This window comes from Rattus norvegicus, chromosome 17 (genome assembly GCF_036323735.1).
Source record: "Rattus norvegicus strain BN/NHsdMcwi chromosome 17, GRCr8, whole genome shotgun sequence".
NCBI classification, from domain to species: Eukaryota; Metazoa; Chordata; class Mammalia; order Rodentia; family Muridae; genus Rattus; species Rattus norvegicus.
In genome coordinates, this window is record NC_086035.1 from 42017523 (window position 1) to 42043739 (window position 26217).

The following is a 26217-nucleotide window of genomic DNA, read 5'->3' on the forward strand; positions in this document are numbered from 1 at the left end:
TTTATTAAGGACTAAGATATTCTGTTCGTTCCTATTAATTATTTAGCACTATATAGAAAGTGACTTGATATCTTTACACGAATGTAAAGGTTAATAACGAATTCGCCGATTTAGAATTTCTTTCTGCTGAAAATCAGTCAGCTGAAGTTAGAGCTCAGGAGCTTGATAAAAATTATTTCGGATTAGAGAACAAAAAACACACTCAATGTCAGAACTTTTAATAGCAATCTTGCAAAAGCTTGAACTTACCAAATCCCTGAAGTTTTGGACCCAAACTCATTTTGGCGTCTCTTTTTATTTGCTTGTTTGTTTTGTTTTTGTTCTGTTGTCCTTGTTTTGTTTCTTTCTGGTGGTTTTATTTAAAATAAATCTTTATAAATGCTTCGCTATGGACTGGCCGGGACTCAAACTCGAACCTCCCGCGTGACAGGCGAGAATCCTACCACTGAACCACCAATACCACCTGAAGATACCATCTTCTTTCTCCTTACTTAGCTATTATTACATAGTATCAATCTTTTTGGTCAGTTTGTAAAGGGAAAAAGTCAACAACCAGAAAATTACTACCCAACAATTTTTTTATCTTTATTAACTTGAGTATTTCTTATTTACATTTCAATTGCTATTCCCCTTCCCGGTTTCCGGGCCAACATTCCCCTAGCCACTCCCCCTCCCCTTCTATATGGGCGTTCCCGTCCCCATCCTCCCCCATTACCACCCTCCTCCCAACAATCACGTTCAGTCTTGGCAGGACCAAGGGCTTCCCCTTCCACTGGTGCTCTTACTAGGCTATTCATTGCTACCTATGAGGTTGGAGCCCAGGGTCAGTCCATGTATAGTCTTTGGGTAGTGGCTTAGTCCCTGGAAGCTCTGGTTGCTTGGCACTGTTGTTCATAAGGGGTCTCGAGCCCCTTCAATCTCTTCCAGTCCTTTCTCTGATTCCTTCAACGGGGGTCCCGTTCTCAGTTCAGTGGTTTGCTGCTGGCATTCGCCTATGTATTTGCTGTATTCTGGCAGTATCTCTCAGGAGAGATCTACATCCGGTTCCTGTCGGCCTGCACTTCTTTGCTTCATCCATCTTATCTAATTGACTACCCAACAATTTTTAATAGATGATTAGAAAATAGAGATTATCTCTAACAAAAAAAAAAGAGTTTTTCATTTCAAGAAAGAAATGAAATGAAAGTCTGCAATATAGTCCCTCTTATCTATCTTATTCGTTCTTCAGAATAGAGAAGTGTAGGTCTTCCAAGGTGTACAAGTTGTTTTTGGTAGCTGTGATTGACTGCTGTGGAATGGGGAACAAAGAAAAGAAAGAAAAAGCAAGAACCCAAAACAGCAGAAAACGTATCAGTTTCCTGGAAAAGGAGAACTGGAGCTTAATCAAGTTCCTCCAAGTCCTAAATTTGGTATACAGATCTGAAGAGTATGAGAAATATCTAAAATGTTGATCGAGTTACCTAACTTGTTCTTAATTACTTATTTCTAACAATTGGAATAAAGAACTGGCTTACAAAGGAAAGTTTAAATAGTGCCCATTAAAAACACTTAAAAATAAATTTTTAAAGAAAAAAATAAAATTAAAGCCTTTAGAAATAACCTAGGTGTGGTGACTTACATATGCTATTCCAGCGCCGAAACCACAGAGGCAGACAGATCTCTGACGATGTCATTCCAGAACCACCCCAGACTCGTGAAGCCCGCCACCCAACCCCATCCCACCCCAGGTCTACACAGCAATTCCAGACTGGTCAGAACTACATAGTGAAAGCCTGTCTGGAAAAACGAAAAGGCAAGACAAGGCAAAGAAAACTCAAAGACTATTTGGATCAGATATTAAGGAGGGTTTACCTGGATGGAGGATCTCTCATGAGGGCGAAGGATGTCGACTACTTTGGTCATCGGAAGGCATCCCTAAGCTGAAAATTTTCCCTTCCAAAATCATGCATTTGGGTCTTGGGTAGAAGCCTGTTACTGGACACATAGAACAAAATATTTTATAACCATCCCAAAGGCTGAGAACAAACCAAGAAGCAGTCATTCGGAGTCTTCTACTGAAACTTTGATGAATATTTCACGGAGCTCTGGAATAAACACTTATTTGCAACATAATTGGTTCCTGAGGAAATATCTAGTGAACAGAATGCTAGAACGAACACGTAAGAAGTAAACTCATGTTAATAAGAAGAGTAAACCATACAGGACATTTTCAAACCTCACCTTCAATACCAGCTCCCACAATATTTAAAAACCATTACATTAAAAAATTAATGAGAAAAACGGTAGATAGGCAATCTTCTAGCTTTCTTACGATGACGTTAAAATACCTGTAGCTGGATGTGGAGGGACAACCCTGTAATCCCATCACCTGGGCCATAAGGCCGCAGGTCAGGGTTCAAGGTCATCCTCAGTTATCAGTAAGTTTCAGTTCAAACCCGGCCTAATCTACATATACAGGCCCTTCCCGTGATTAATAATGATTGCCCACCTGGCAGGACCTGTAATTACTAAAAAGGCAAGATTCTAGGAGTGTCTGTGAGAGATCATCTAGATTAGGTCACTTGAGTGGGAAGACCTGCCCTAACTGAGGATGGAACCAACCATTTCTTGAGTTGGAGTTCTAGACTGAATAAGGAGAAAGCAAGCTCATCACACAAATTCATCACTTCCTTGACATACCTCACCTACTCTCATATATTCTTTACCATGCTGGAATGTATTCACGGTGTCTCTGATACTTTCCTCTTTTAAATCATCCCCCCTCCCCCATGTTCTGTAACAACAATATGAAAATTTCGTACCTTGACTCCAAAAGACATTCCTCCTCCTATTGGAAACTAAAACCCATATTCTAGTCTGGAGTTTGTTTGTTTGGGGTTGTTGTCTGGTTGGTTTTGTTTTTTGAAACAGTCTCACTGCATAACTCCATCTGGCCTGGAACTCACAGAAATGGGGCAGCCTCTGACTCCTGAGTACTGGATAAAAAGTGTGTGCCACGGTGCCTAACTAGTCTGAATTTTATTGAGTCTTTGAGACAATACCTTATAGAAATCCACTAGGCAGAACCTAACATTTCAAATACTGAAGTTGTTAAATCATTGTCAGATATGGTCACTAGAAGTCATGCAGAGCCACCTTAAAATCAATGACAATGAAGCAGAATAAATTGGCCAAGCGTTTGTTTGTTGCTTGTTAATCCTTAGGTGTTTTTCTGCACCATGCTGCAAAATACAACAGCAACAACTGAAGTTCTCACTGCTACTTTGTTGAATTAAAGAAACCATTTTTTTTTTAAATTATACCATTCTCTATATACAATCCTTACTCTAGAATGTAATCGGTATTCAGTTCCTTCAGCATTCCCACCCACCTCCTTGTCCTTAAATCAAACAGTTCTGGGGTTGTTTTTTATACCAAGCTTTGTTTGGTGCCCACATTCTTTGAACTCAGGCCTGACCTCTGCACTCTGCCCCTCCCACTATCGGCCAGAGAGTGCCATCTCTTACAGCTCCCTCTATAACTGGGTCAAGTATGGGCTTGTTCTTGTAAATACCATACTTTATCCTAGTCACCAGTTAATACTGGCTCTTCTCGACACTGGCCTGATATTTGCTCCACAGTGGAAACCCTATGTAGTGAAAGTTTTGACCTCTTAAAAAACTCAGTTATGGGGGAGGGGTAAAAAAACAAAACAAGACAGTTATGTTATATGACTGTTTGTATTTTAACCCCAGGTGTGGGATAGAGGGCTGTTTCAGTTGATCCATGGCCATTAACTATGGTTGCCTTGTGCTGGAGGAGGGGGTGTGTTTTTGCCAGTTCCAGATAGTTTAATTCTGGAAACTCTGGAGAGGGTATAAATGGAAGAGCCCCTGAGAGGGCCCATGGTGACCACTGCCCCTTTTGACTCTCCCCTTGCTGCTGTTGGATTTGCTATCATGTTTGCTGTTGCAGGATTGCTGGGTTACTGGGACATGAAAAACAAAAACAAAACAAAATATATTTTCCACTTTTCAAGAAAAACTTTACTATACATATCTGAAAATTTTAGGTGACAAATCACAAAAACAAACATATTAAAATATTGTTGAATCTCCTGCCAAGAGGTGTATGCTGTATTAAGTAGAATCATTAGTCGGACATGTGGTGAAATTTTTTTTTTAAGATTTATTTATTTGTTATATACATGTAGCTGTCTTCAGACACACCAGAAGAGGGCATTGGATCCCATTACAGATGGTTGTGAGCCACCATGTGGTTGCTGGGATTTGAACTCAGGACCTCTGGAAGAGCAGTCAGTGCTCTTAACCGCTGAGCTATCTCTCCAGCCCCATGCTGTGAAATTTAATCGATGTAGAAAACAGTGACTTCACACATCTTTCAAGTTCGTTCTTGTTTTGTTTACTTGGTTTTTAGTTGATGCTGGTTTGGTTTGGTTTTGAAAAATGGTTTTGCTATGTGGCCATGTCTGCCCTGGAATTCATACATAGATCACGATGGTCAAGAGCTCAGACTTGCCTGCCTCCCCTTCATGTACCACTATGCCCTAGGGACTTTCTAACCTAAGTTGTGCCATGTGACTGATTACCTCTGCTCAGCTCCCATACTTATGACCTCCAATCTCCCTCTTTTGCCCTGTCCCAGGAGTCCATCTCCCTACTGGATGCCCTACCTTCTATTTTCTGTGTAAGCTTATTGGCCAATCAGCATTTTATTGAGGGTTACTGCGCTGATACAATACACAAGACATTCTCTCTTCTCTACTTTCCCTCTTGTGTCTTGGGGTGTGTGTGTGTGTGTGTGTGTGTGTGTGTGTGTGTGTGTGTGTGTGTGTTTGCATGTGCATCTGTGTGTACACATTAGTTCTCCTTCTAAGTGGTTGTGATAGCTTATACACTTGCTCACTAGATATTGGATAGAATAAAATGTGAGTTCATTTTGTATTTGTAAGATAGCCACAAATATGGATAGAGTGATGTGGGCCTTTCATCTCAGCACTGGGAGGCAAAGGAAAGGGTGTCACTGTGAGTTCAAGGCCAGCTTATTGTATATAGCAAGTTCTAGGCCAACCAAGGCTACCTAGTGAGACACTGTCTCAGGACCCACACAGTAGAAAAAGAGAACCAATTCTGGTAAGTTGTCCTCTGACCTTCCCACACATCTGTACATGGTAACTAAATGCAATGCAAATAAATAAATAAACAAACAAAATAAATAAAGTTCTAGCAGATTTGTGAATGGATAAAGATGTTACTAGAAGCCACTGGCTATGAAGAGAAAACCCAAAAAGGGATGTGCTACTTCTCTATAGATTGTTGGCCAGGGAGGCCTCCTCAAGCCTTAGAAACAATACTGGTCATTACCACTGCCCCTGGTTGCCCACCGGAACTAGAAGGTTAACCCCCCATTGAAGACATCACATACCCTGGTGACTAGACACTGAGAAATGAAGCTAGAACCGAACTAGAATCTTCCTTCTTCCTGGACAGTCCTCATAATTCTGGATGGTTCTATGCAGACTGGTGTTTGTGGTGGTGGTAATGACACTCTGTTATGAAATGTAATCACACTCTGTTGTGAAATGACATCCTACCCTCCTAAGCAGCCAGGCAAGGCATGCCTACTGATGTAGCAGTGACAGTTCTGTTATGGAGATAACTGGTTGAATTTGAGTCCTACCCCAGAAAAGAGAATTCACTTCTGATAATTTAAAAATCCCCAGATTTTGGAGGTCACAGGCCATAATGAGAAAACAATTGTTATTGTTTTGTTAAATTGCCTTCTAACAATTGTCTGTACTTACAACCACAGATTAGTACAGTGAGAAGCTGCTCTCTGTAGTGAGAAGTGGTAACTGCAGAGATTTATATCTGGCCACGATGCTGAGAAGAAGGAGCTCCACCAAAAATTGGAAATCTGTTATTACCCCCTCCAAGATTCAAGGAATATCTCAGAAGAGGGAGAAGAGAGGAAGGATTTACATGGACTGTTGTCTTCCAGGCAGGATAAAGCTTTTGTTGCACTTTTGATTTCTCAGCTGCTGTGATCACTTTCATTTGATTGGTCCTGTGAAGGAGGTAGAAGAGGCTCCTAGGGCTCTACCGTGCCCTGAGGATCTATAAGCAATTAATAGGTTGTGTGGGAATTGTGAGTTCCAAAGCCTATCCTACTTTAAGTAATCCTTAGTCATGTTCCTATAAGCATCCTTGACAAAACTGGAACACACAGACACAAACATATACCATGAAAATAGAAGGTGTCTGATTGGGAAGAAGTGGGGGAGACAAGATAAGGTGATAAGGGATGGATATGATCAAAATACACTCTATAATGTAAAAAAAAATGCCACAGTGAAAATAATTTACAATGTATGATTTAGGATAGGCTAGCAAACACACCAGTAGGGCAGAGGTAGTGCAGGTCTTTAATCCCAGCACTTGGGAGACAGGCAGAGATAGGCAGAAATCTCTGTGAATTTGAGTTTGAGGCCAGCCTGATCTATAAGAGTGAGTTCCAGGACAGTCAGGACTGTTACACAGGAAAAACACTGTTCTCTTGAAAAACTGAAGAGAAGAAAAGAGAAAGAGAAGAAAACCAAGAGAGTACCTCAGGCTAGTGACATTACTTGATGCTGCAACTCTGCCCTATCCTTACTAGAGGTTTCTGCTCGAAGCTCTATCAGGTCAGTGTGCTACCACTGAGCTACACTTCCAATATCTTTCCTAAACTCTTTAGTAGTATTTTGTGATATATATCTTCCATCTCCTTCCATAATTCCTCCAAAATTAGGTACCTTCTGTACACTGTTAAGTTTCAAACCCTGGACAAACCTCTGAGATGTCTGTTTAACATATCAAATCAGACCTGGCCTCCAGGTTCTCCCAGCATCCCTCAGTCCCTACCTGTTACAGGGTATGGTTGGCATACCCCGCCCTTCACCCTGAACTCTCCAGCCCAGGGACTGGACTGCCCTTCCCCCAGAGGCTCTTTCCTGTATGATCTATTTTGGTTACTCATCCCTTTTGTACCTGTGGCCCCCTAGCTGCTGTACTTGGTTCCTTCTGTCCCTTCCTGTGACTCTCTACCTTCCTATCCCCCTCTCCCACATGATCAGGGTCTTGACCACTAAGGACTTTCCCAGTTTTGTCTACCTCTGGCTATGTCCCCCTTTTATCTACAATAAATTTTCCCTTTCATCGTACCTAGGGAGAGTCATGCCCTTCCCTTTCGTTTTATTTCTATTTTTCATTCATTTGTCACATGCTTTGCTAGGCACTGGGCTTACAGATTCAGACATACTGATTTCCCAGGACTTGGTGATAGAGGCCATTCAGAAAGTGAAGCTCTGACTAAAGTCAGAAGAAAGGCTGCTTTGGAGGAACCGATTTGTTTCGGTTGTGCACTGAAAAATAAGTATCTAAATCAAGCATCGAAGGGCAGAGAATACCTTTTCAGAACACATTCTCAGAAAAATCAGACACAAAAGTCCTGTGGAGAGAAAAAGCAAACTAGGCTTCAGGATCTGAAAGGCCAGTAACACATAGTTAACAGGCACAGGCAGCTGCCAGGGTAAGATTTACATGGGGAAAAAAAAAAAAACGATAATTAGAAGTCAAGTGCATATCTGTAATCTCAACACTCTAGAAACCCAAGCAGGAGGATAAGAGGTAAGACCAGCCTTGGCTACATAGACTATCTCAATGTAAGCATAACATTAAAACACCATAAAACCGCATTATACACTACACACCATTAAAACACAAATGTGCACAATCACAACTTGTCTAATAAATCAATCTTAACTTTTAAAAGCAAGCATAGTAAAAACACAGATTTTATTGAGCAAGAAAAAAAAAACTGGGAAGAGGTGAATAACTTCATGTCTGTATCTTCATGACTTGCACATCACAGACACATCACGTCGGGTATGGTTTTTCAAACGCACACTTTACTGTTCACACACAAAAAGGGGGAAAACAACTTAACAGCAATCTTAGCCTAAGTGATACATACCATGGATTACTGGAGACAGAATTTATCCACAGACAGTGGGTGATGGACTAGCCTGACTCCATCTTAAGGATGGAAGATATGTTGTTACAAGGTCAGACAAGTCCGTTTCTGTTTGGTGCAAAAATCAAGTTGTCTGCACTTTAATCTGTTTCACCCTAATCTGTTTGACTCGGCCCTTGAATATACCCTGATAAAATAAGATGTTCTGCCAAATAATTTTAAAATGTTCAGTCAAGTTTGTACATAACCAAATGTCTTTGGAGATCTCCCAAACTCTTGAAAATCCCCTAGTCTTCAGGTTTTTGTTTTGTTTTTTTAATTATAAATCCTACCTCCTCCTATGTCCAATGAAATTTTTTCAAACCCTACTTTAGGGAGTTAGCCCTGTGTGACAGAAAATAAAGTTTGCTTAATTTGACCAAAGACTTTGGGTAACGATCTCTCATTTGTTGGGATTAACATGGGCAGAGGTAAAATGAGTCCAATAGCTCAGGGCACAGCAGCCAATGTCCGCGGTGGGAAAGGCAGTGAGTGGGAAGCCGATTCCAGTAGATGTTCCTAGGGAGCGTTGTTCCTGAAAGCTATGGGTGCTAACCAGATCAAACAGGGTGCCCAATTTTCAATAATCACCAAGGTCAAAGCCATGCCACAGATAGGAGATCCTGGTGGGAGGTGAGGTCACCAGAAAGGTCCGGAGTTGCTAGTGTACTAAAGTCTTGAGTTAAAACACGTTAGGGACTACAACCCGATGAGCTTCCTGGAACATTCAGAGTTGTTCGTAGTTAGGATTTCTATTCCTGCGATGAACACTAGGCCTAAAAAGCAAGCTGGGGAGGAAAGGGTTTATACTTCCACACTGTAGTCAGGACAGGAGGAACTCAGGACATGAAGGGTGATGCTTACTGGCTTGTTCGGCCCTCTCTTTTACAGAACCCAGAACTACCTGTCTAGGGATGGCACCACCTGCAATGAGCTGGCCCCTCCTCCATCAATCCCTAATTGAGAAAATGCCCTACGACCTTGTCTACAGCCTGATCTTATAAGAGACATTTTTTCAGTTGAGGTTCTCTCCTTTCAGATCACACTTAGCTTATGTCAAGTTGCCATAAGACTAACCAGCACAGAGGTTTATCCCTTCCTTGCAGACTTTTTAGTCCCTGCTCCTGATTGATGCCGCAGACGGCTCCCAGACCTTACCAAGTTACACAGTTTTGCTGTCAGTCCGTCCTGATCTTGCGAACCACTCTAATTTTATTCTTGTTCTGTGTTTTCTACAAACTCACTTTTAAAGAGTAGCAAAAGCTAGAACTCGCAACCCACTTTTCAATGCCAGTAAAAACCCGAATAAGACACAACAGAAATCTTACTGAAGGCAAACATGCAGCGCTTTTTATCAGCACAGATCTTAAACCAAGGAACTAATTAAATAAACATTTCATTTGAATCTTTTTCGCCGACCTAGACCAAAACTCTTGACCCCGACGTGATTTGAACACGCAACCTTCTGATCTGGAGTCAGACGCGCTACCGTTGCGCCACGAGGTCACAGCCTTAAGGGGTTTTCAGGCTCATCTAAGTATCCAGAATGACCTGCCCACTTGTGCTAAAATAAAGTTTCAAAGTTTGATCCTTTATGTTTTCAAAATTCATAGCTCCATTGTGTGATAAAGTAAGGAATTCTGCCAACTTATCCTTAACTTTCAAACTGTCTTGTTACTTTCATACAGTTTTCTCATTTGCTAATTTTGTCTCATTTTCAGAAAAACAGTAGATGAATGTACTTTATAGTCACAGTAAACAGAACCAAGAAACATCTCTTCTAACCCTAGACCAAACTTCTAGCTTTGCAGTGAGCCAGGAGAATTGGCCTGTGAGTGCGACCATTTTCTGCCTGGAGGGCTACTATTAGCCCTAAAGCCTCGCCTCCAGGTCATACTCCACTAGCTTCCATAATGCCTACACAGATCGCTCCGTTCACAGCAATGATACAAAGAAAGCACACTCACCGAGGTAATCCTCGATTCTGTGGGCAATTACCCCAGGGTCAGCAGAACAGCTGATCTATTATTGCTGTTGTTACTAGGGTCGGGTTTGGGGAAGGGGTTCTGGGTCTTCTAAAGGATTGTATTTCGAAGCAAAGTAGCTACTTACTTGAATTTGAGTGCCCAAGAGCCCATTATTAGGAGTTTTGAGACAGGGTCTTGCTTCAAATTTGCAACCATCTTCCTGACTAATACTGGAAATTACGTACATTACAGAACCCTCTTTTAGCTGGGAATTGAGAAAAAGGAAATTTTCTTGCTGTAGAATCTGAAGATGAATCAAAAGAACGTGTTTTGATCAAATGTCCACATGAGCCAGAGGAAAACGTTTGGGAGTTTCCCCTGCCCCACCTCATTGCTTACTGTCGTGTGTTCTTTGATTTCTTTATTTCTTGCTCTTCAGACCATTAATATCTTCAAAGTTTATTCCTCAAGTCAGATTTGAGACTTGGTGTTCTTTCTCTACAAGCTGAAATGAACTCTTAAAAGGAGTAACAGGCAAAACCAGGCTAGAAACACATTCTTATGAAGATAAGCTTCCAGTGTGAGGATGGTCTAGGCTATATAGCGAATTCCAGGATATTCCAATCTACAGTGCGACAACCTGGGAAGAGCAGAAGGAAGTGGGGAAAAGGGAGAGAGACACAACTTCTGACCTTCTAGGATTGTGTTAGACAAAGTAGTAGTCATATAGGGCGGCCATAATGAATACTGTAAGGTGCAGTATTTGAACAACAGGAATTTCTTTTTCTACTTTGTTTCTAATTTGTTTTTCTACTTTTTAAAAATTATACTGATATAAATATATACATATATAGTATATATCCTACATATAGTTTATACTGATGTGCACACAGTATATACTGAATAGATACTGTATATGTACATATATATATCCTCCCTAAGGATTCTTTCCCCTGGCTTGCAGGCAATGATCTTCTTTATGTGGTTTTCTTTGTGGACCAGTGTTCTAATATACTCTTCTTGTTAGAATGTAAGAATGACAGTCACGTTTTGCCTTGTCGCCTCTTTAAAGAATTCATCTTCCAGTACAGTGACATTCAGAAGATCTAGGTTTAGACACATGAATCTAAGGAATCTGGAGGACACAGTAGAGCACCTGAAGGTCGCCTCAGCCCAGCGCAGTGCTGTCCCCTACTGAATGAGAAACTACACAGTGGAAGCAGAAGAGGCAGATGGTACCAGCCCCATTACCTTCACCGTCGTCTTAGTTTGAAGCTGAGCCTTCTGAGGCCTAACAGGTCCTGTTGCTCCTCCCTCAACCGTCCAGATTATAAAAGTTCTGGTCTCTGTTCATGAGTGTCTTTTATACTATCTGAATTTATGTCTTAGATTTATTTGGGTGGGTCTGTCCAGTGCACAAGTTGAATTCCTGACCTGGAAACATTGCAGGGCAGTGAGTGGTACACGGTCTGTGTGTGCAGCAGTGGCTCCCTTCCTTTAATGCCCCGTGGAAGCCCTTGCGCTTGTAGTGGCCTTTTATTCTTGCTTCTGATCTAACGATTTAAAAACAACAACAAAAACAACTATAATTGGTGCATCAAATTTCTATATTCGAGAGTTCCTGATCAGAAAGAACTCCATGATATTAGATTTAAACATAGTTCACTGATAAATTTGTAATAACATCAATCACCATAAAGCGCAAAGAGAAAAGATTGTTTTCCAATAATACATGAGCAGCATATTCTCCATGTGGGACCACGTGGCCTAATGGATAAGGCGTCTGACTTCGGATCAGAAGATTGAGGGTTCGAATCCCTTCGTGGTTGATCTGGATAGTGGCTTTTGCTTTTCATCTTTGACAATAGGTCATCTGACAACTGCTTCTTGATGTAACCTTAATACCGGGTAAGCACAAAGAAGACTTTTTAAAAAAAGTTTGTAGCAGAGCAAAATAACAAAGCGAAAACTCTGGAAAACTTCAAACTCAGAGACTGAAGTAGCCATTACTGTCAAACAGTATGAAGCAACTTGAACCAGGGGCGGAATAAAAAACAACTACTATTCTTGTAATCCCAATACAGAGGCAGGAGCATCATCACAAGTTTAAAGATCTCACTGTCTACACAAGGGGTTTCAGCAAGGACTTCGGAATGAAACAAGGTCTCAGAGGGAGTCGGAGAAGAAAAAGAAGGGGAAAGGAAAAAACCTTATATTTTAAAGAAACGTAAAAGACAACAAAACATTACTAGATACCTGTAAAGAATTGTTACAGCGTCTTCAATTGGACAAGGGCACAGTGGCTGTATCAATATATGTTCATGTGATACATGACATGTTTATATATTAATCATATGTCCCTAAATTAATTTAATGTTGTTCAGTAAAAAAATTTAAAAACTAGATGAAACTAATAAACAGTTACTTGTTGACTGTGGATGATGAATATATAAATAATTCCATTTCCACTTTCATTATATATTGAAAATATCATAATAAATATTTTGCTGAGTGTAGTAGCCTATACCCGTAATCTCAGCCCTCAGGCTGAGGCTGGAAGATTCCAAGTGGTAGGCCTGCCTGGGCTACAAAGCAAGACCCTACTCAATTTTTTTTTTCCTGTTTGAATTTAAAAAGGAGGGCTGAAGAGATGGCTCACTGACCTCCCTTCCAGAGGTCCTGAGTTCAAATCCCAGCAACCACATGGTGGGTGGCTCACAACCATCTGTAACGAGATCTGATGCCCTCTTCTGGTGGGTCTGAAGATAGCTGCAGTGTATATAATAAGATAAATAAATCTGTCTAAAAAAATGAATTTGAAAAGGAAAGAAAGAGGGAGAGAGGGAAGGAGAGGAAAAGAGAGAGAGAGAGAGAGAGAGAGAGAGAGAGAGAGAGAGAGAGAGACAGAGAGACAGAGAGAGAGAGACAGAGGGAGGGAGGGAGGGAGAGAGAGAGAGAGACAGAGAGAGACAGAGAGAGAGGCAAGGCAAGGCAAGGCAAAAGCTACTCACAAAAAAGAGCCCTAAGGATGAGCACATTGGCTGTAAACAAAGCAAGGATCAGGGTGAAGAAAGAAGTGTTTGCTTCATGAGGAAGTGTGGCTGCATGTTTTCTAGCCTGACAAGTGGTCTGGCTGGGAGGACAAAAAATACTAGGTGGGATAAAGGTCAAGCTGAAACAGCTGCCAGTAAAATTAGCATTTTAAAATTCCACCAAAATATTTTACAGGCAAGACTATCTTTTGTTTCTTTATCTGGCTGAAAATATTTTAACCCCAGAAAGGATTATTTCTGAGGGAAATTAGTAAAAAGTTTTGATGATCAAATCCTTTTCATTATGAGGTAATCTTCTCTGTAGAAGGAAGAACAACCGTGTGGTAGACATAATCCACCTTCCACGATGTCTCCAATGTGATTTCTCGTTGTCTTTCAAAAAGCAATTCTCATAGGCAGATCTTTCTTCCTCTGGTGCCACGTTCCATGAGGTTTAAGTTTAGAACACAACTTCATTGCCTCCAGCTTGGCTCCGTCATACACATTCAGATCTGAGCTTAGGTATAATTCATTCTATGAATATTTATCAAGCTCCCCATGCAAAATTCAGAGTTTAACAACAACAGTAACATTTAAATCAAATGTAGAATTGGCAGCTGTCTTCACGCACCTTGGGTTCTACAGTGACTGTAGGGAATACGCTAAGACCTCCGTGGGTGGGATCTAGAGCGAGTTTCTCGGCTACTGGAACACGCAGCACGTTTCATTTTAATCGCGTCTGTAAATGTTGATACTTAAAAAAATCTTGAAGGTTGTGGCGGGATTTTTTTTTCTTTTAATTTTTAATTCCTTTGTGACAGGGCATCACTATGTAGCATGAGATAACCTCTAACTATGTAGCCAAGTCTATCCCCCAATTCAGTTATCTCCTTGCCTTAGCCTCCGAGGCGGCTGGAATTACAGGCACATACTGCCATACCTGGGAGGGTGGAACCTTTGGAGTTAGAAAGTGTTACTTTGGGGACAAGCAAAAAAGAAATGACTAGGGCACCTAAATATTCTGGAGCCTAGGAGAGAAAACACGAGCGGTGGTTTCTCAGCCTTAGATGAAACGGAAGTCCTTGTGTTCTCACGAATGCATAAACAGGACAGTATTGTGACCACGGTACTCAAGTTTCAGAAAAGTGAAGTTTGTGAGGTTCTGTCCTGTCATTGGGAATGATCTTTGTATTTCTAAATTATTATCTGCAAAATATTAGATACGTCCTTCTATGAGAGAAGATCCCTCAGAATGAAAAGGATTTAACCATCAAAAATATTTTCTAACTTCACTCAGAAATAATTTTTTAAAGATTTATTTATTGGGCTCAGCGGTTAAGAGCACTGACTGCTCTTCCAGAGGTCCTAAGTTCAATTCCCAGCAACCACATGGTGGCTCACAACCATCTGAAATAAGATCTGAGAGCAACAATGTACTGATAAATTTTTAAAAAAAGATTTATTTATTATTTAATGTATATGCGTACACTGTAGCTATCTTCAGACACACCAAAAGAGGGCATTAGTCCCACTATAGATGGTTGTGAGCCACCATGTGGTTGCTGGGAATTGAACTCAAGTCCTATGGAAGAGCATTCAGTGCTCTTAACCTCTGAGCTATCACTCCAGTCCCTCAGAAATATTTTTAATGGTCTAAAAATATCTACAGCTAGACAAATAAACAAACGATAGTCTCACCTGTAAAATGTTTCGATGGAATTTTAAAATGCTAATTTTAATGGCAGTTAAGTTTTATTTAAGCTGTATTGCAAGTACTGGATTAACTAGTTGTACATGTGAATTTCTGAAGAACAACCCTCCTCTGTCAGACTTAAAATTTGTGACATTTAATGTTTCTGGGACGCGTGAGGATAAATATCACAAGTTTTGGCTTGTGATACAGTTCCTAGAACATATTGCGGATTTGTTTTCTAAAGAATCAAACAATGTCCTTCAAGTCCCCACTTTCATGTATGGAATTAAATTTGATTCCTCTCTGATTCCATTGGTAGATCATGAATTCAACAAATTACAAATCCTTAATAATACCAGAAGGGTAGTCAATGTGTGATATACATTAAGATGTAGAATACTGAATCCTGAAGAAAAGTTATAGCACTTGTAGTCGTGGCCGAGTGGTTAAGGCGATGGACTAGAAATCCATTGGGGTCTCCCCGCGTAGGTTCGAATCCTGCCGACTACGGCTGTGGGCTTTTGTGATTTCCAACTCTACTTGAGAGTAAATAGTCCACCTCGGATGTTTTATAAATGACATCAATGACTTCTCCATTTCACTGGAGTAGATATAAACTTCCTGGTTGGAATTCACTTAAAATAATAGAATTGCTATTTCATAATAAACTTCCTAATCGGCGTTTTAGATGTTTTTCTCATGAAGAAATTGAACGAAAGTAAATTAATTTAAAGACACCAGTAAAACTTCTAGTTTTACTTCTAGTTTTGCATCTTCTTTGAAATGAAATAAATAGTATTTCCCAAGTGTAACCTTAGAACCTCAACATAATACTGTCACTTCCTCTTTCTTTATGTACATAGATCTAGAGATGGGCCAGTGGCGCAATGGATAACGCGTCTGACTACGGATCAGAAGATTCCAGGTTCGACTCCTGGCTGGCTCGGCATCCTTATTTTGCTTTATCTTGTTTAGGAATGCTCAAGTTTTTTTCCTGTATTATATTTCTGTAAATTAATTGTTTTTATACATTTTACCTTATACAAAAAAATATCTGCTAGAATTTAACTTCGCCACACTTCTTTCATACATAGTGGTTGTTTTTCTTCAAAGAGCATCACTGCAGTAGGTGACTGTGACTCACACTCCTCTCCTTAAGGACTTCCCTTAATATCAAGCCTCATCTACAGAAATAAGTATCCTCTGTACAATCTTCTCAACAACTCTCTGCCCTTGGTCAATCCCTTCTTTTATTGTTAATACTTTATATATACCAGAGATGCACTCGGATTAGGAAGACTCAAAATATGTTCCTAGAAGAAAAATTCTAGCAGAGGATGGTTTCGACCCAACGACCTCTGGGTTATGGGCCCAGCACGCTACTGTAGTAAAGCTACTGTGCTAATTATCTTTTGATACCCCCCCCCCACTTCTTTTTAAAACCTTTTCTAAATTGCTATATGGCATGTAATCCTTCTGAAATCTCCATGGATCAAGAGCACCACAACTATTGCAAATAGAAAAAAAAGGGTCTGTAGAGATAGATGGCTCAGTAATTAAGATTACGGGTTGCTCTTGTATAAAGCCTGAGTATAATTCCCTGTACCCACACGGTGGCTCACAACCATCTATAATATAACTCCAGTTCCAGGGAACTCAATATCTTCTTTTGATTTCCTTGGCACACGGTGCATATGCATACATGAAGATATTCATACACAGAAAATAATTCTTAAAATAGAAAAAAATAGCAGACAGTAGGGGGCTGGATGGGTCACCCCTTTAATCCTTAGACCAGGAGAGGCTCAGCTGGAGGCCAGCCAAGGCTACACACAGAAACCCTGTCACAAAATAAAACAAAACCGGAAAACAAACAAAAATAATTGGTTGTGTGCAGTACCTCGTTTATATCATCTGCTGACAGATCGAATTCCTGATTTTAAAAATCATCAGTACAAAGTGTGAAACCCAAACAGGAGTCATTTTCCCACGCTGTTATTCAGTCTCCATACCTTATAAGAATACATTTCTGTTTCCTAAGCCTAATTGTATCCTGCAAACTATGTTTTCAACCTAGACTCGGAACCTCATGATGTGTGTCCACCCTTTTGTGCCTTGCTCACCTCCTGTTTGCCAAATATGATTGCCCTTTTGCCTTATGAAAATGTGACTTCTCAGATACCTTGATGACTCTCCTACATGAAGTAGTCTTGCACTTATTTTTCTTGCCTCCTTTCTAACAGCCAGTTATCCCGACAGCTGTGTTCTATCATGCTTATCTACCCCATACGCAGCCTTGAGCCTTGACACCTCCCTCCCTCTTTCTGTTCAAGTGCCAACAGCCAATTATCTCGACAGCTGTTTTCTATCAACCCTAACCCTTCTCCAGGAAAGGAACCTCAAAATCCAGTGAAGGCCGCTATCTGAAATCCTGACTTAGGGTTGAGGCAGCCGTTTGGTCAGTCTAAGTAAAGTTTCCTTTTAATTAGACAGTCGTGGAAATGTTTCCCCCACCCTCTTAGGTCTAACAAACGTAATTCTTCTGAAGAAATAAACGTGCTGGTGCTCTGGTAGATCTGGTGCCATAGAGCAGTAAGTGCTGGCACGTTTGTACACTTTTGTTTTTTAAATATAGAGACTAAGTAAGAGTCTACAAAGGCTAGCGGTTGCTATAGGAGACGTTGCGAGTATAGAAGAGTAGCATCTGGGGTTAAAACAGGAACAAGAGTGGGTACCGAAATTCAAAATGCTTGTAGTAAGTTACTAAATTACTTGTGGGTACCTGCCTGGATTCTTCTTTCTTATAACTACAATAATTCGGCATTGTAAACTGAGAGGAAGGACTCTTTTCCTACTCTTTGAAGAGTAATCGCAAGTATAAAACACTGACCCCGACGTGATTTGAACACGCAACCTTCTGATCTGGAGTCAGACGCGCTACCGTTGCGCCACAAGGTCACCCTAAAGACTTATTTAATTGCTGTTTAACCCAATCTATGAAATTAAGTTTCTACTATTACTCAGCCACACCTTAGTGATTTCAACAAGTCCTTTTCTTCGTTCCTGTCCTTCAAAGGACGCTGACAAAGGTGGTCTCTGAACTCTGTACAGGAAACGGTTCCTTGTCTGGCGTGGAGCCGACGGTTATTAGATTCCAACCAAAAAGGACCTGCCTAGGAAAGCTCTGAAAGCCGAGGAGTTTTTTTTTGTTTTGTTTTGTTTTTTTTAAATTCTTTCCCTCTCTCTCTCTCTCTCTCTCTCTCTCTCTCTTTCTTTCTCTCTCTCTTTCTTCCTTTCTTTCTCTCTTTCTCCTCCAGATCTGAAATAAACTTGATACTGTGAACAGAAGACTGCTGCTATAAAAATGGTCACCTTTCTAAAAATGAAAAATTAAATTTCACTTTCCAAGTTGAAGAAGAAAGAAGAGAAGAAAAGGAGAAAGGGAAAGATGGCCCAGGATTGCTACTGGGAATTGTAAAGGGTTTTAAATTAATGTATTGAAAAACTTGTCTCTGATCCTGTGTAGGAAGCTGAGTATAGGCTATATTTCCTTGTTATAATGAACTTGATCATTGCAGTAGTGGAAAGGAGTTGGAGAGTCAGAGATAAACATGTTTCCCACTGTCATCAAATCAAAGAGTAAAGTAGCAGTCTGTTGTCACATTTATGTTGTCATTGGTAGCTCACTCTCCAGACAATTCCCAAGCAGGAGTATACTGACACATATTTAGCAGCCACTGTTGGGCAAAAAAACACAATGCTGGTCAAGAGCTTGCCAATTTCAGAGGGGCAAATCCTCTCACCATAGCTGATTCAGGTTATACATATATTGATACAGCCCTGTTCCCCTGTAGTAGCCTCTTTCCTACAGCTGTTTGTCCATGGCATTTCTCCTGATTAGCTTCAGCTGTCAACTTGACACACCCAGCTGAGAGAGATTCAATTGGGGAATCCCTTTGATTAGCTTGGCCAATGGATATGTCTGAGAAACATTTCCTTGATTGATGACTGACATGTCCAATATGAGCAGTGCCTCCCCTGGGCAGATGCTGGCCCTGGGTTGCTTGAGAAATGAGGTTGAGCAAGCCATAAAGAGCAAGCCAGTAAGCAGTTGTTTCTACAAAATTTCTGTTTCCTTTCCTGACACCACATCCTGCCCAGATTTCTTTCATGATGAGTTGCAGTCCTGTAAGCTGAAATAAACCCCTGTGTACTCCATTTGCTTTTGGCTGTGATGTTTGCCACTGCAACAGAAAAGCAAACTACAACACTGTGACTATCTCTTCTAATAAACCTCTTACCCAAAAGGGCAATCTGCCTCAGTGTCCCCCTTGTACCCCAGACCTAAGAACATTCATTATAAAGTCACTTATGTCACCCAATGTAGAGTTGGAAAGATATTTGCACAGCTCACTCCTATGAGCCAGTACAAGCAGCCCCAGATACCATCGAAGTCTGTTCCTGACATCAGTATCAATAAAATGTTCTTAGATAGTGCAGTGTTTTGAACAAGCTATGTCCCCCATAGACTTGGGTATTATACTATTTGGTGACATTCATTGGGGAGGTGGTACATCTGCTCTGAGAAAGTATGTTGCTGAGGATGAGCTTTAAAGGTCATTGCCAAGTTTAGAACAGAGGCTGAAGGAATGCCCATTCAGAGTCTGCTGCACATGTGGCCCATACATATACAGCCACCAAGCTGTATATGGATGAAGCAAAGAAGTGCAGGCTGATAGGAACCGGATGTAGATCTCTCCTGAGAGACACAGCCAGAGTATGGCAAATACATAGGCGAATGTCAGCAGCAAACCATTGAACTGAGAACAGGACCCCCGTTGAAGGAATCAGAGAAAGGACTGAAAGAGCTTGAAGGGGCTTGAAACCCCATATGAACAACAATGCCAAGCAACCAGAGCTTCCAGGGACTAAGCCACTACCCAAAGACTATACATGGACTGACCCTGGGCTCCAGCTGCATAGGTGGCAATGAATAGCCTAGTAAGGGCACCAATGGAAGGGGAAGCCCTTGGTCCTGCCAAGACTGAACCCCCAGTGAACGGGATTGTTGGGGGCAGGGCGGTAATGGGAGGAGGATGGGGAGTGGAACAACCATATAGAACGGGACGGGGAGGGGCTAGGGGGATGTTTTCCTCGAAACCAGGAAAGGTAATAACAATTGAAATGTAAATAAGAGGGCTGGAGAGATGGCTCAGTGGTTAGGAGCACTGACTGCCCTACCAGAGGTCCTGAGTTCAAATCCCAGCAACCACATGGTGGCTCATAACCATCTGTAATGAGATCTGACACCCTCTTCTGGTGTCTCTGAAGACAGCTACAGTGTACTTACAGATAGTAAATAAATAAGTAAATAAATAAATAGATAAATCTTTAAAAAAAAAAGAAATGTAAATAAGAAATACCCAATTTAATAAAGATGGAGAAAAAAAAAGTCATTGCCTTGCCCCACTTGCAATTTTCTCTCTGTTCTTCATTTATGTTTAAAGATCCGATCTCTCAGCTTCCTTTTGTAGCTGCCTGATGTCATGCTGTCCTCACCATTATGGACTGTAATCCCCTTGAACTGTAAGCCAAAATAAACTCCGTCTTCTGTAACTTTGGCAGCAACAGAAAAATAAACAGCACAGGTACCGAATGTCAAGTGTATTTCTCTGAACATTCAAGTGTCATCATACAATTATATCGAGTCTTCACCATAAGTCTGCGAGGTCAATTGAAACATAAATCTGGCCACAGACAGCTAAAAATTGGGACAACTGAACGAACGCACTTCTTTCCAACCTGAACAATCAGAAAGAAGGCCATTATGTTCTCTGTACTAGACAAATGGAGACAAAACATCCCATAATTATGTCTGTGACAGGGAAAGGGAAGAAAGATAGTTTACAACCACAGATAAGAAATCATGGGCTGGAGAGATGGCTCAGCGGTTAAGAGCACCCGACTGCTCTTCCAGAGGTCATGAGTTCAATTCCCAGCAACCACATGGTGGCTCACAACCATCTGTAAAGAGATCTGATGCCCTCTTCTGGTGTATCTGAAGACAGCTACAGTGTACTTATATATAATAAATAAATAAATCTTTAAAAAAAAAAAAAAAAAAAAAAGAAATCATTACCTTCCCAGCATCACCGGCACTGTGCTTGCTTTCCACCAACATCTCCAGGTCCACTTCATCCTCCTAAAAGCAGCGTCAGGACTATTCAGGCATGCCTTGCTCTGCTTCCTGACCAACAGCAATCCCAAGATTCTGATTCCCTTCCACCCTCCTGAATTGGATAAAAATTGCCTTCTTTGACCTCTGATGAATTTTTAGAGGTCTTCAGAGGCCTTTGGTGAACGTTCTTTAGTAAACAAGAGCAAGTTGTCCCTGGTGGAGCAGAAAAAGTAAACGTTAAACTGAAAAGGCCCAAGAGAACTGGTTTGAGGCAAGATTTCATACAAAAGATCACTTTCCAGAAGCAGATGGCCTGGGCTAAATTGAAAGGCATTGCCAAGGAAGGAAAATTAACTGGCCACCAGGATGGGGAATTCACACTCCAGTACCACACAGATAATTAACAAGGCTAATGAAAAGCTGCTACTGTTTCTGAAGGGGGATGTCCTGAGGACACTAAGATGCCTCCGGATCAAGAGCTGGAGAGGTGTCCTGGCTTCTGCCTTACTCTCATCTGCCTCCCTGGCAGCCAAAGGATAAAGTTGCTGGGGAAGAAATGCTTTATTTGGTGGAGTAGAACAAGAGAAGGATGGAGATGAACTTGATGATACGAAAGCAACTTGGTCCACATAATAACCTCCGTTGTGACTAACCTGTTAAATCTGTTAAAAGGTATTTTTAAATAATCTTCAATACTGGAGTCTGCCTTTGGGATAACTCTTCCCAAAATGCCATTATTCTTTTTTTCTTTTTTCAGAGCTGGGGACTGAACCCAGGGCCGTGTGCTTGCTAGGCAAGCGCTCTACCACTGAGCTAAATCCCCAACCCCCCCCCCCCAAGATGCCATTATAATGAGAAGAATATTAGTGAAACAGATTTACTCAGGAATTACAAGTATCAGCAATTATATTTTACCAATTGGATCTAAGATTATTGTGTTGTGTGTTCTTTTATGTGAGGGTTTGAGTGTAAGAAAGTGTGCGGCTGGGCTGTGTTTCCACCAAGATATCTAGCAGATATCTTGGGGCACCGCAGTGAGGACCTAGTGGGGCAAAAGACACTGTTATTCCTTATTATTTTTATATTTATACAACAACAGATGGTGCCCCACATTGGGCGCCATCTTGTTGTTGTAAAAATATAAAAATAATTAAGAGTAGTTGTCTTTTATCCGCTTGGTCCACACCATGGTGCCCAAGGTATCTGCTAAATATCTTGGCGGAAACACAGCTCAACCGCACACTTTCCTACTCTCAAACCCTCACATAAAAGAACATACAACACAATAATCTTTGACCCAATTGGTATGATATAATTGCCCACTTAAACATACAAAGCCCAGTACTATCCATCCCTTGAGAACGTTAATAACAACCTGTAAATACACAGAGCAGAATCTTAACATCACCTGCCATCTTGTCCTGCCAAGGCTTCTCCCCTCTCTCCCTCTCTCTTCTCTCTCCCCTAGTCTCCTCCTCTTCCTTCAAACTTCTCTCCCACCCATCCTTCCTTCTCCTCCAATGACAGGCCTCCTTCTATCCTGTACCTGCCCCTCACCAGTACTTTACAAATTCAATGGGGAGGTGGCTCTGGTGAAGTTACCTGAGTTCTGAGTCCTTGACTAGGCAGCTGTCCTTGGGGCAGTGGAATTAGCATCAAAATACAGTAACCAGGGCAAACCACAACATCAGCATTGTGACAAGGTTTGTTTGTTTTGTTTCCTGAGATAAGTCTCAGGCTGTAGTCCAGGCTGGCATTGAATTCCAACTTGCTTCTGCATTCCAAGTGCTAGTTTTATAGGTGTGAACCAGCACATCCAGCAAAGACTACCTTTGTTTGGGGAAAATAGAGTATGTGTGTATGTGCAAATTTTACATTGTTTCTAGAAAAGTCTCAGATGTCCAAAACTACTTGACCAGACAGAAGGTCTTCTCACACTGTGGAAGAGCAGCACATAACCTCTTATTTTTACAGCATTCATAGCTATTTTTATATTTCCAAAGGTTTACCACCAACTATAATACTGGTCCATGACAAATTACATGAAGTTATATGGCCCATATTTACGTGTGTGTGTGTGTATGTGTGTGTGTGTGTGTGTGTGTGTGTAGTGTGTGTGTGTAGTGTGTATGTGTATATAATGTGTGTATAGTGTGTATGTGTGATAATAATGTGTGTGTAATATGTGTATAATGTATATGTGTGTGTATAATGTGTGAATCTGTGTATGTGTAGTGTATGCGCATAGTGTGTGTGTATTGTTTGTGTGTGTTTGTAGTGTGTGTATAGTATGTATGTGTGTGTATTGTTTATGTGTGCAGTGTGTGTATGTGTAGTGTGTATGTGTGTATAATGTGTGTGGTATGTGTATGTGTGTGTATTGTTTATGTGTGCAGTGTGTGTATGTGTAGTGTATATGTGTGTATAATGTGTGCGGTATGTGTATGTTGTATAATGTCTATGTGGTGTGTACGTATGTATAATATGTGTGTGTAGTCTATAATGTGTGTGTATATGTTTGTGTTGTGTGTGTGTGTAGTGTGTGTGTGTAATGTGTGTGGTGTGTGTTTGTATGTATAATGTGTGTGTAATGTGCATGTAGTGTGTATGTGTGTATAGTGTGTGTGTGTGTGTGTAATGTGTGTGGTGTGTGTATGTATGTATAATGTGTGTGTAATGTGCATGTAGTGTGTATGTGTGTATAGTGTGTGTGTGTGTGTGTGTGTGTGTGTTTGCAGAGGTCAGAGGACAGTCTCAGGTATTATTCTTCAGTCATTGTCCACCTTATTATGAGGCAGGGCCTGTCATTGCTAACTAAGTAAGCTAAGGTAACTGGGTAGTGAGCACCAGTGAGCCTCATTTCTCCATCTCCCCAGCATTGGAATTGCAAGCATCTGTCACAGAGTGTGGCTTTTTGATGTGGATTCTAAGGATCAAACACTTAGGTCCTCATACTTGCATGGCAAGCACTTTACCAACTGAACCATCTCCCCAGAACATACATTAAGTTTTATTGTCACAGCCAAATACAGCTTCATCTTCAACCACACCATAGAACAATAGAAAATACTTAATATCTAACTCCTTACAGAAATATGGCTAGAGAAAGGTGTCTTAGAGACACACCTACCTGCTGTCTCCTGGTCTCAGAAGCAGCTCCAAAACTCTGATTTAAGATGTAGCAGGGCAGGGGATTCTGGCTTCTTCCAACTTGAACTGCTGCCTGGGCTCTCTTTGCTGACTGCAGAGGTCTGGCAGATGGGACAGTCTGAACTAAAGGCATTTAAAAAGCAGCAAGCAAAAAGCAAGATTGACTATGAATGCACTACTTTTTGTAAACCAGCGAAATTCCCTGGGGAGAGCTGTTCTCATTCTTATCATCGAGGAGAAACAAGTAGAGGCCCAAAGAATTATGCACAAATAAGCCTTGTAAACTTATCTCCACAGCTACTCCTCCTACAGCCACCCTGGCCCAAGCCTCTTTACTTTATGAAACAACATTTCAGTTTGCTTTTTGTTCTCCTGCCTGGCTCCACAAATCAGTAACTCTCCCCCTTTTAAAATGGGATTTATTGTGCCACATAAAGCTGGTATCAGACTGAGTGTGGTAGCATGGTGGTACATGCCTTTATTCCCAACACTTGGGAAGTAGACAGAGTCAGATCTTGGCAGATTTCTCTGATTTTTTTTTTTTTTTTTTTTTTTTTTTTTTGAGCTGGGGACTGAACCCAGGGCCTTGCGCTTGCTAGGCAAGCGCTCTACCACTGAGCTAAATCCCCAACCCCAGATTTCTCTGATTTTTTTGAGGCCAGCCTTGTCTACGTAGTGAGTGCCAGGACATTTGGGGTTATATAAAGCAATCCTGTCTCAACAAGATAAGACAAAACAGAAAAACAAGAGCTTGTGTAAAGGTCAGAGAGATGTCTCAGTGGGTAGAAATGAAAGGCCTGACCAGCTGGGCTCAATCTCCAGAGCTGACAAGATGCAAGGAGAGAACATCTTCCCACAGGTTATACTCTGATTTCCATGGATCCTATGGTGCACATACATGTGTGGGTGCGCAGAAACACACACACAAAATAGATAAATGTAAAAGAAAAAGAGTTAAATTTGTACTAGGCTTTTCTTCTGTTAGCCTGTCTCATTGTAATTTAATTCTCAAATCAAACCACAATCTCAAGAAGGTGGAATGCAGCCCTGTGCCCTCCTATGTCCACTGCTGCAGCCTACAGAAGACCAAAATGCTACAGGACTGTCGTCTGGACGATAGTAACAACAGGTAGTGTGTTTTACACCTATAGTTTTCCTCACATTAACGGTCAATGATTTACTGTGATTACTTCTTTGTTCTTACTGTGGAATATTGTTGTTAATAAAGCATAACAAAAAATATTGGAGCAATTTATTGAACTTCACCACACTTAACTGCTTGGAGTCATTTCTGCAGTCATTCTGTGATGCAAGGTGGTAGAGCCCTTCCATCAAACAGGTCACACAAAGAGGAAAAAAGAACTAAGTATATGTCTGGACAGTCCATTCTTGCGGAGCTGCCCTGGTGGTGAGTGGGAGGGAGAAATAAGACCTGGGAATGGGGAGCATCCCTGCAATCCCTGAACTTCAGAGCTGTGGCAGAAGGACTGTGAGTCCTAGACCATCCTGGATTCTGTTAGCAGGAAAAAGACAGAGAAAAAGGAAAGCGTTTTTAATAATGTGTATTGTCTTTTGTGGAGACAGAGTCTTACTCTGTAGCAGGTCTCCAGCTCATGCTGAGACTCCTGCCTCTGCTTCTCAATGCTGGGATTGCAGGCATCTCCACCATGCCTTGACTACTGTTGTTGTTGCTGTCATTTAGCCTGAGGATTAAACACAGGATGCTAGGGAAGGAATGCTAGGAAAGAAGCATTCTACCACGCTTCTGTGGTTCTACATGCTGGCTAGTTTTGTGTCAATTTAACACTAGCTAGAGTCAGCTGAAAGGAGAAAATGTCTTCTTAAGATCTGGCCACAAGGCATTTTCTTAGTGATTGATGGGAGAAGGCTCAGCCCATTGTGGGTGGCACCATCCCTAGGCTGGTAGTCTTGGTTTCTACAAGAAAGCAGGCTGAACAAGCCATGAGGAGCAAACCAATAAGCAGCACCCTCCAAGGCCTCTGCCTTAGCATCTGCCTCCAGGTTCCTGCCCTGTTTGAGTTCCGGTTCTGACTTCCTTCAGTGATGGACTACAATATATAAGTGAAAGCTAAATAAACTCTTTCCTGCCCCAAGTTACTTTGCTGATTTTTTTCATCATGGTAA

At 41.2% G+C, this 26217-nt stretch overlaps 1 long non-coding RNA gene and 5 other non-coding genes across 6 annotated transcripts; 3 read left to right on the forward strand and 3 right to left on the reverse strand.

Moving 5' to 3' along the window:
• Positions 1 to 291: 291 nt before the first annotated feature.
• LOC134482713 (uncharacterized) lies at positions 292 to 24287 on the reverse strand. Its single transcript, XR_010059174.1, has 2 exons — positions 1852 to 24287; positions 292 to 1288 (listed from the first exon to the last, which is right to left on the reverse strand). It is a non-coding gene; the product is annotated as an uncharacterized LOC134482713 (long non-coding RNA).
• On the reverse strand, positions 9487 to 9558 carry Trnaw-cca7 (transfer RNA tryptophan (anticodon CCA) 7). The gene has a single exon. It is a non-coding gene; the product is annotated as a tRNA-Trp (tRNA).
• Positions 11776 to 11848, forward strand: Trnar-ucg4 (transfer RNA arginine (anticodon UCG) 4). The gene has a single exon. It is a non-coding gene; the product is annotated as a tRNA-Arg (tRNA).
• Positions 15173 to 15254, forward strand: Trnas-aga6 (transfer RNA serine (anticodon AGA) 6). Its single transcript has one exon. It is a non-coding gene; the product is annotated as a tRNA-Ser (tRNA).
• Trnar-acg4 (transfer RNA arginine (anticodon ACG) 4) lies at positions 15618 to 15690 on the forward strand. Its single transcript has one exon. It is a non-coding gene; the product is annotated as a tRNA-Arg (tRNA).
• On the reverse strand, positions 17631 to 17702 carry Trnaw-cca8 (transfer RNA tryptophan (anticodon CCA) 8). Its single transcript has one exon. It is a non-coding gene; the product is annotated as a tRNA-Trp (tRNA).
• Positions 24288 to 26217: the final 1930 nt, after the last annotated feature.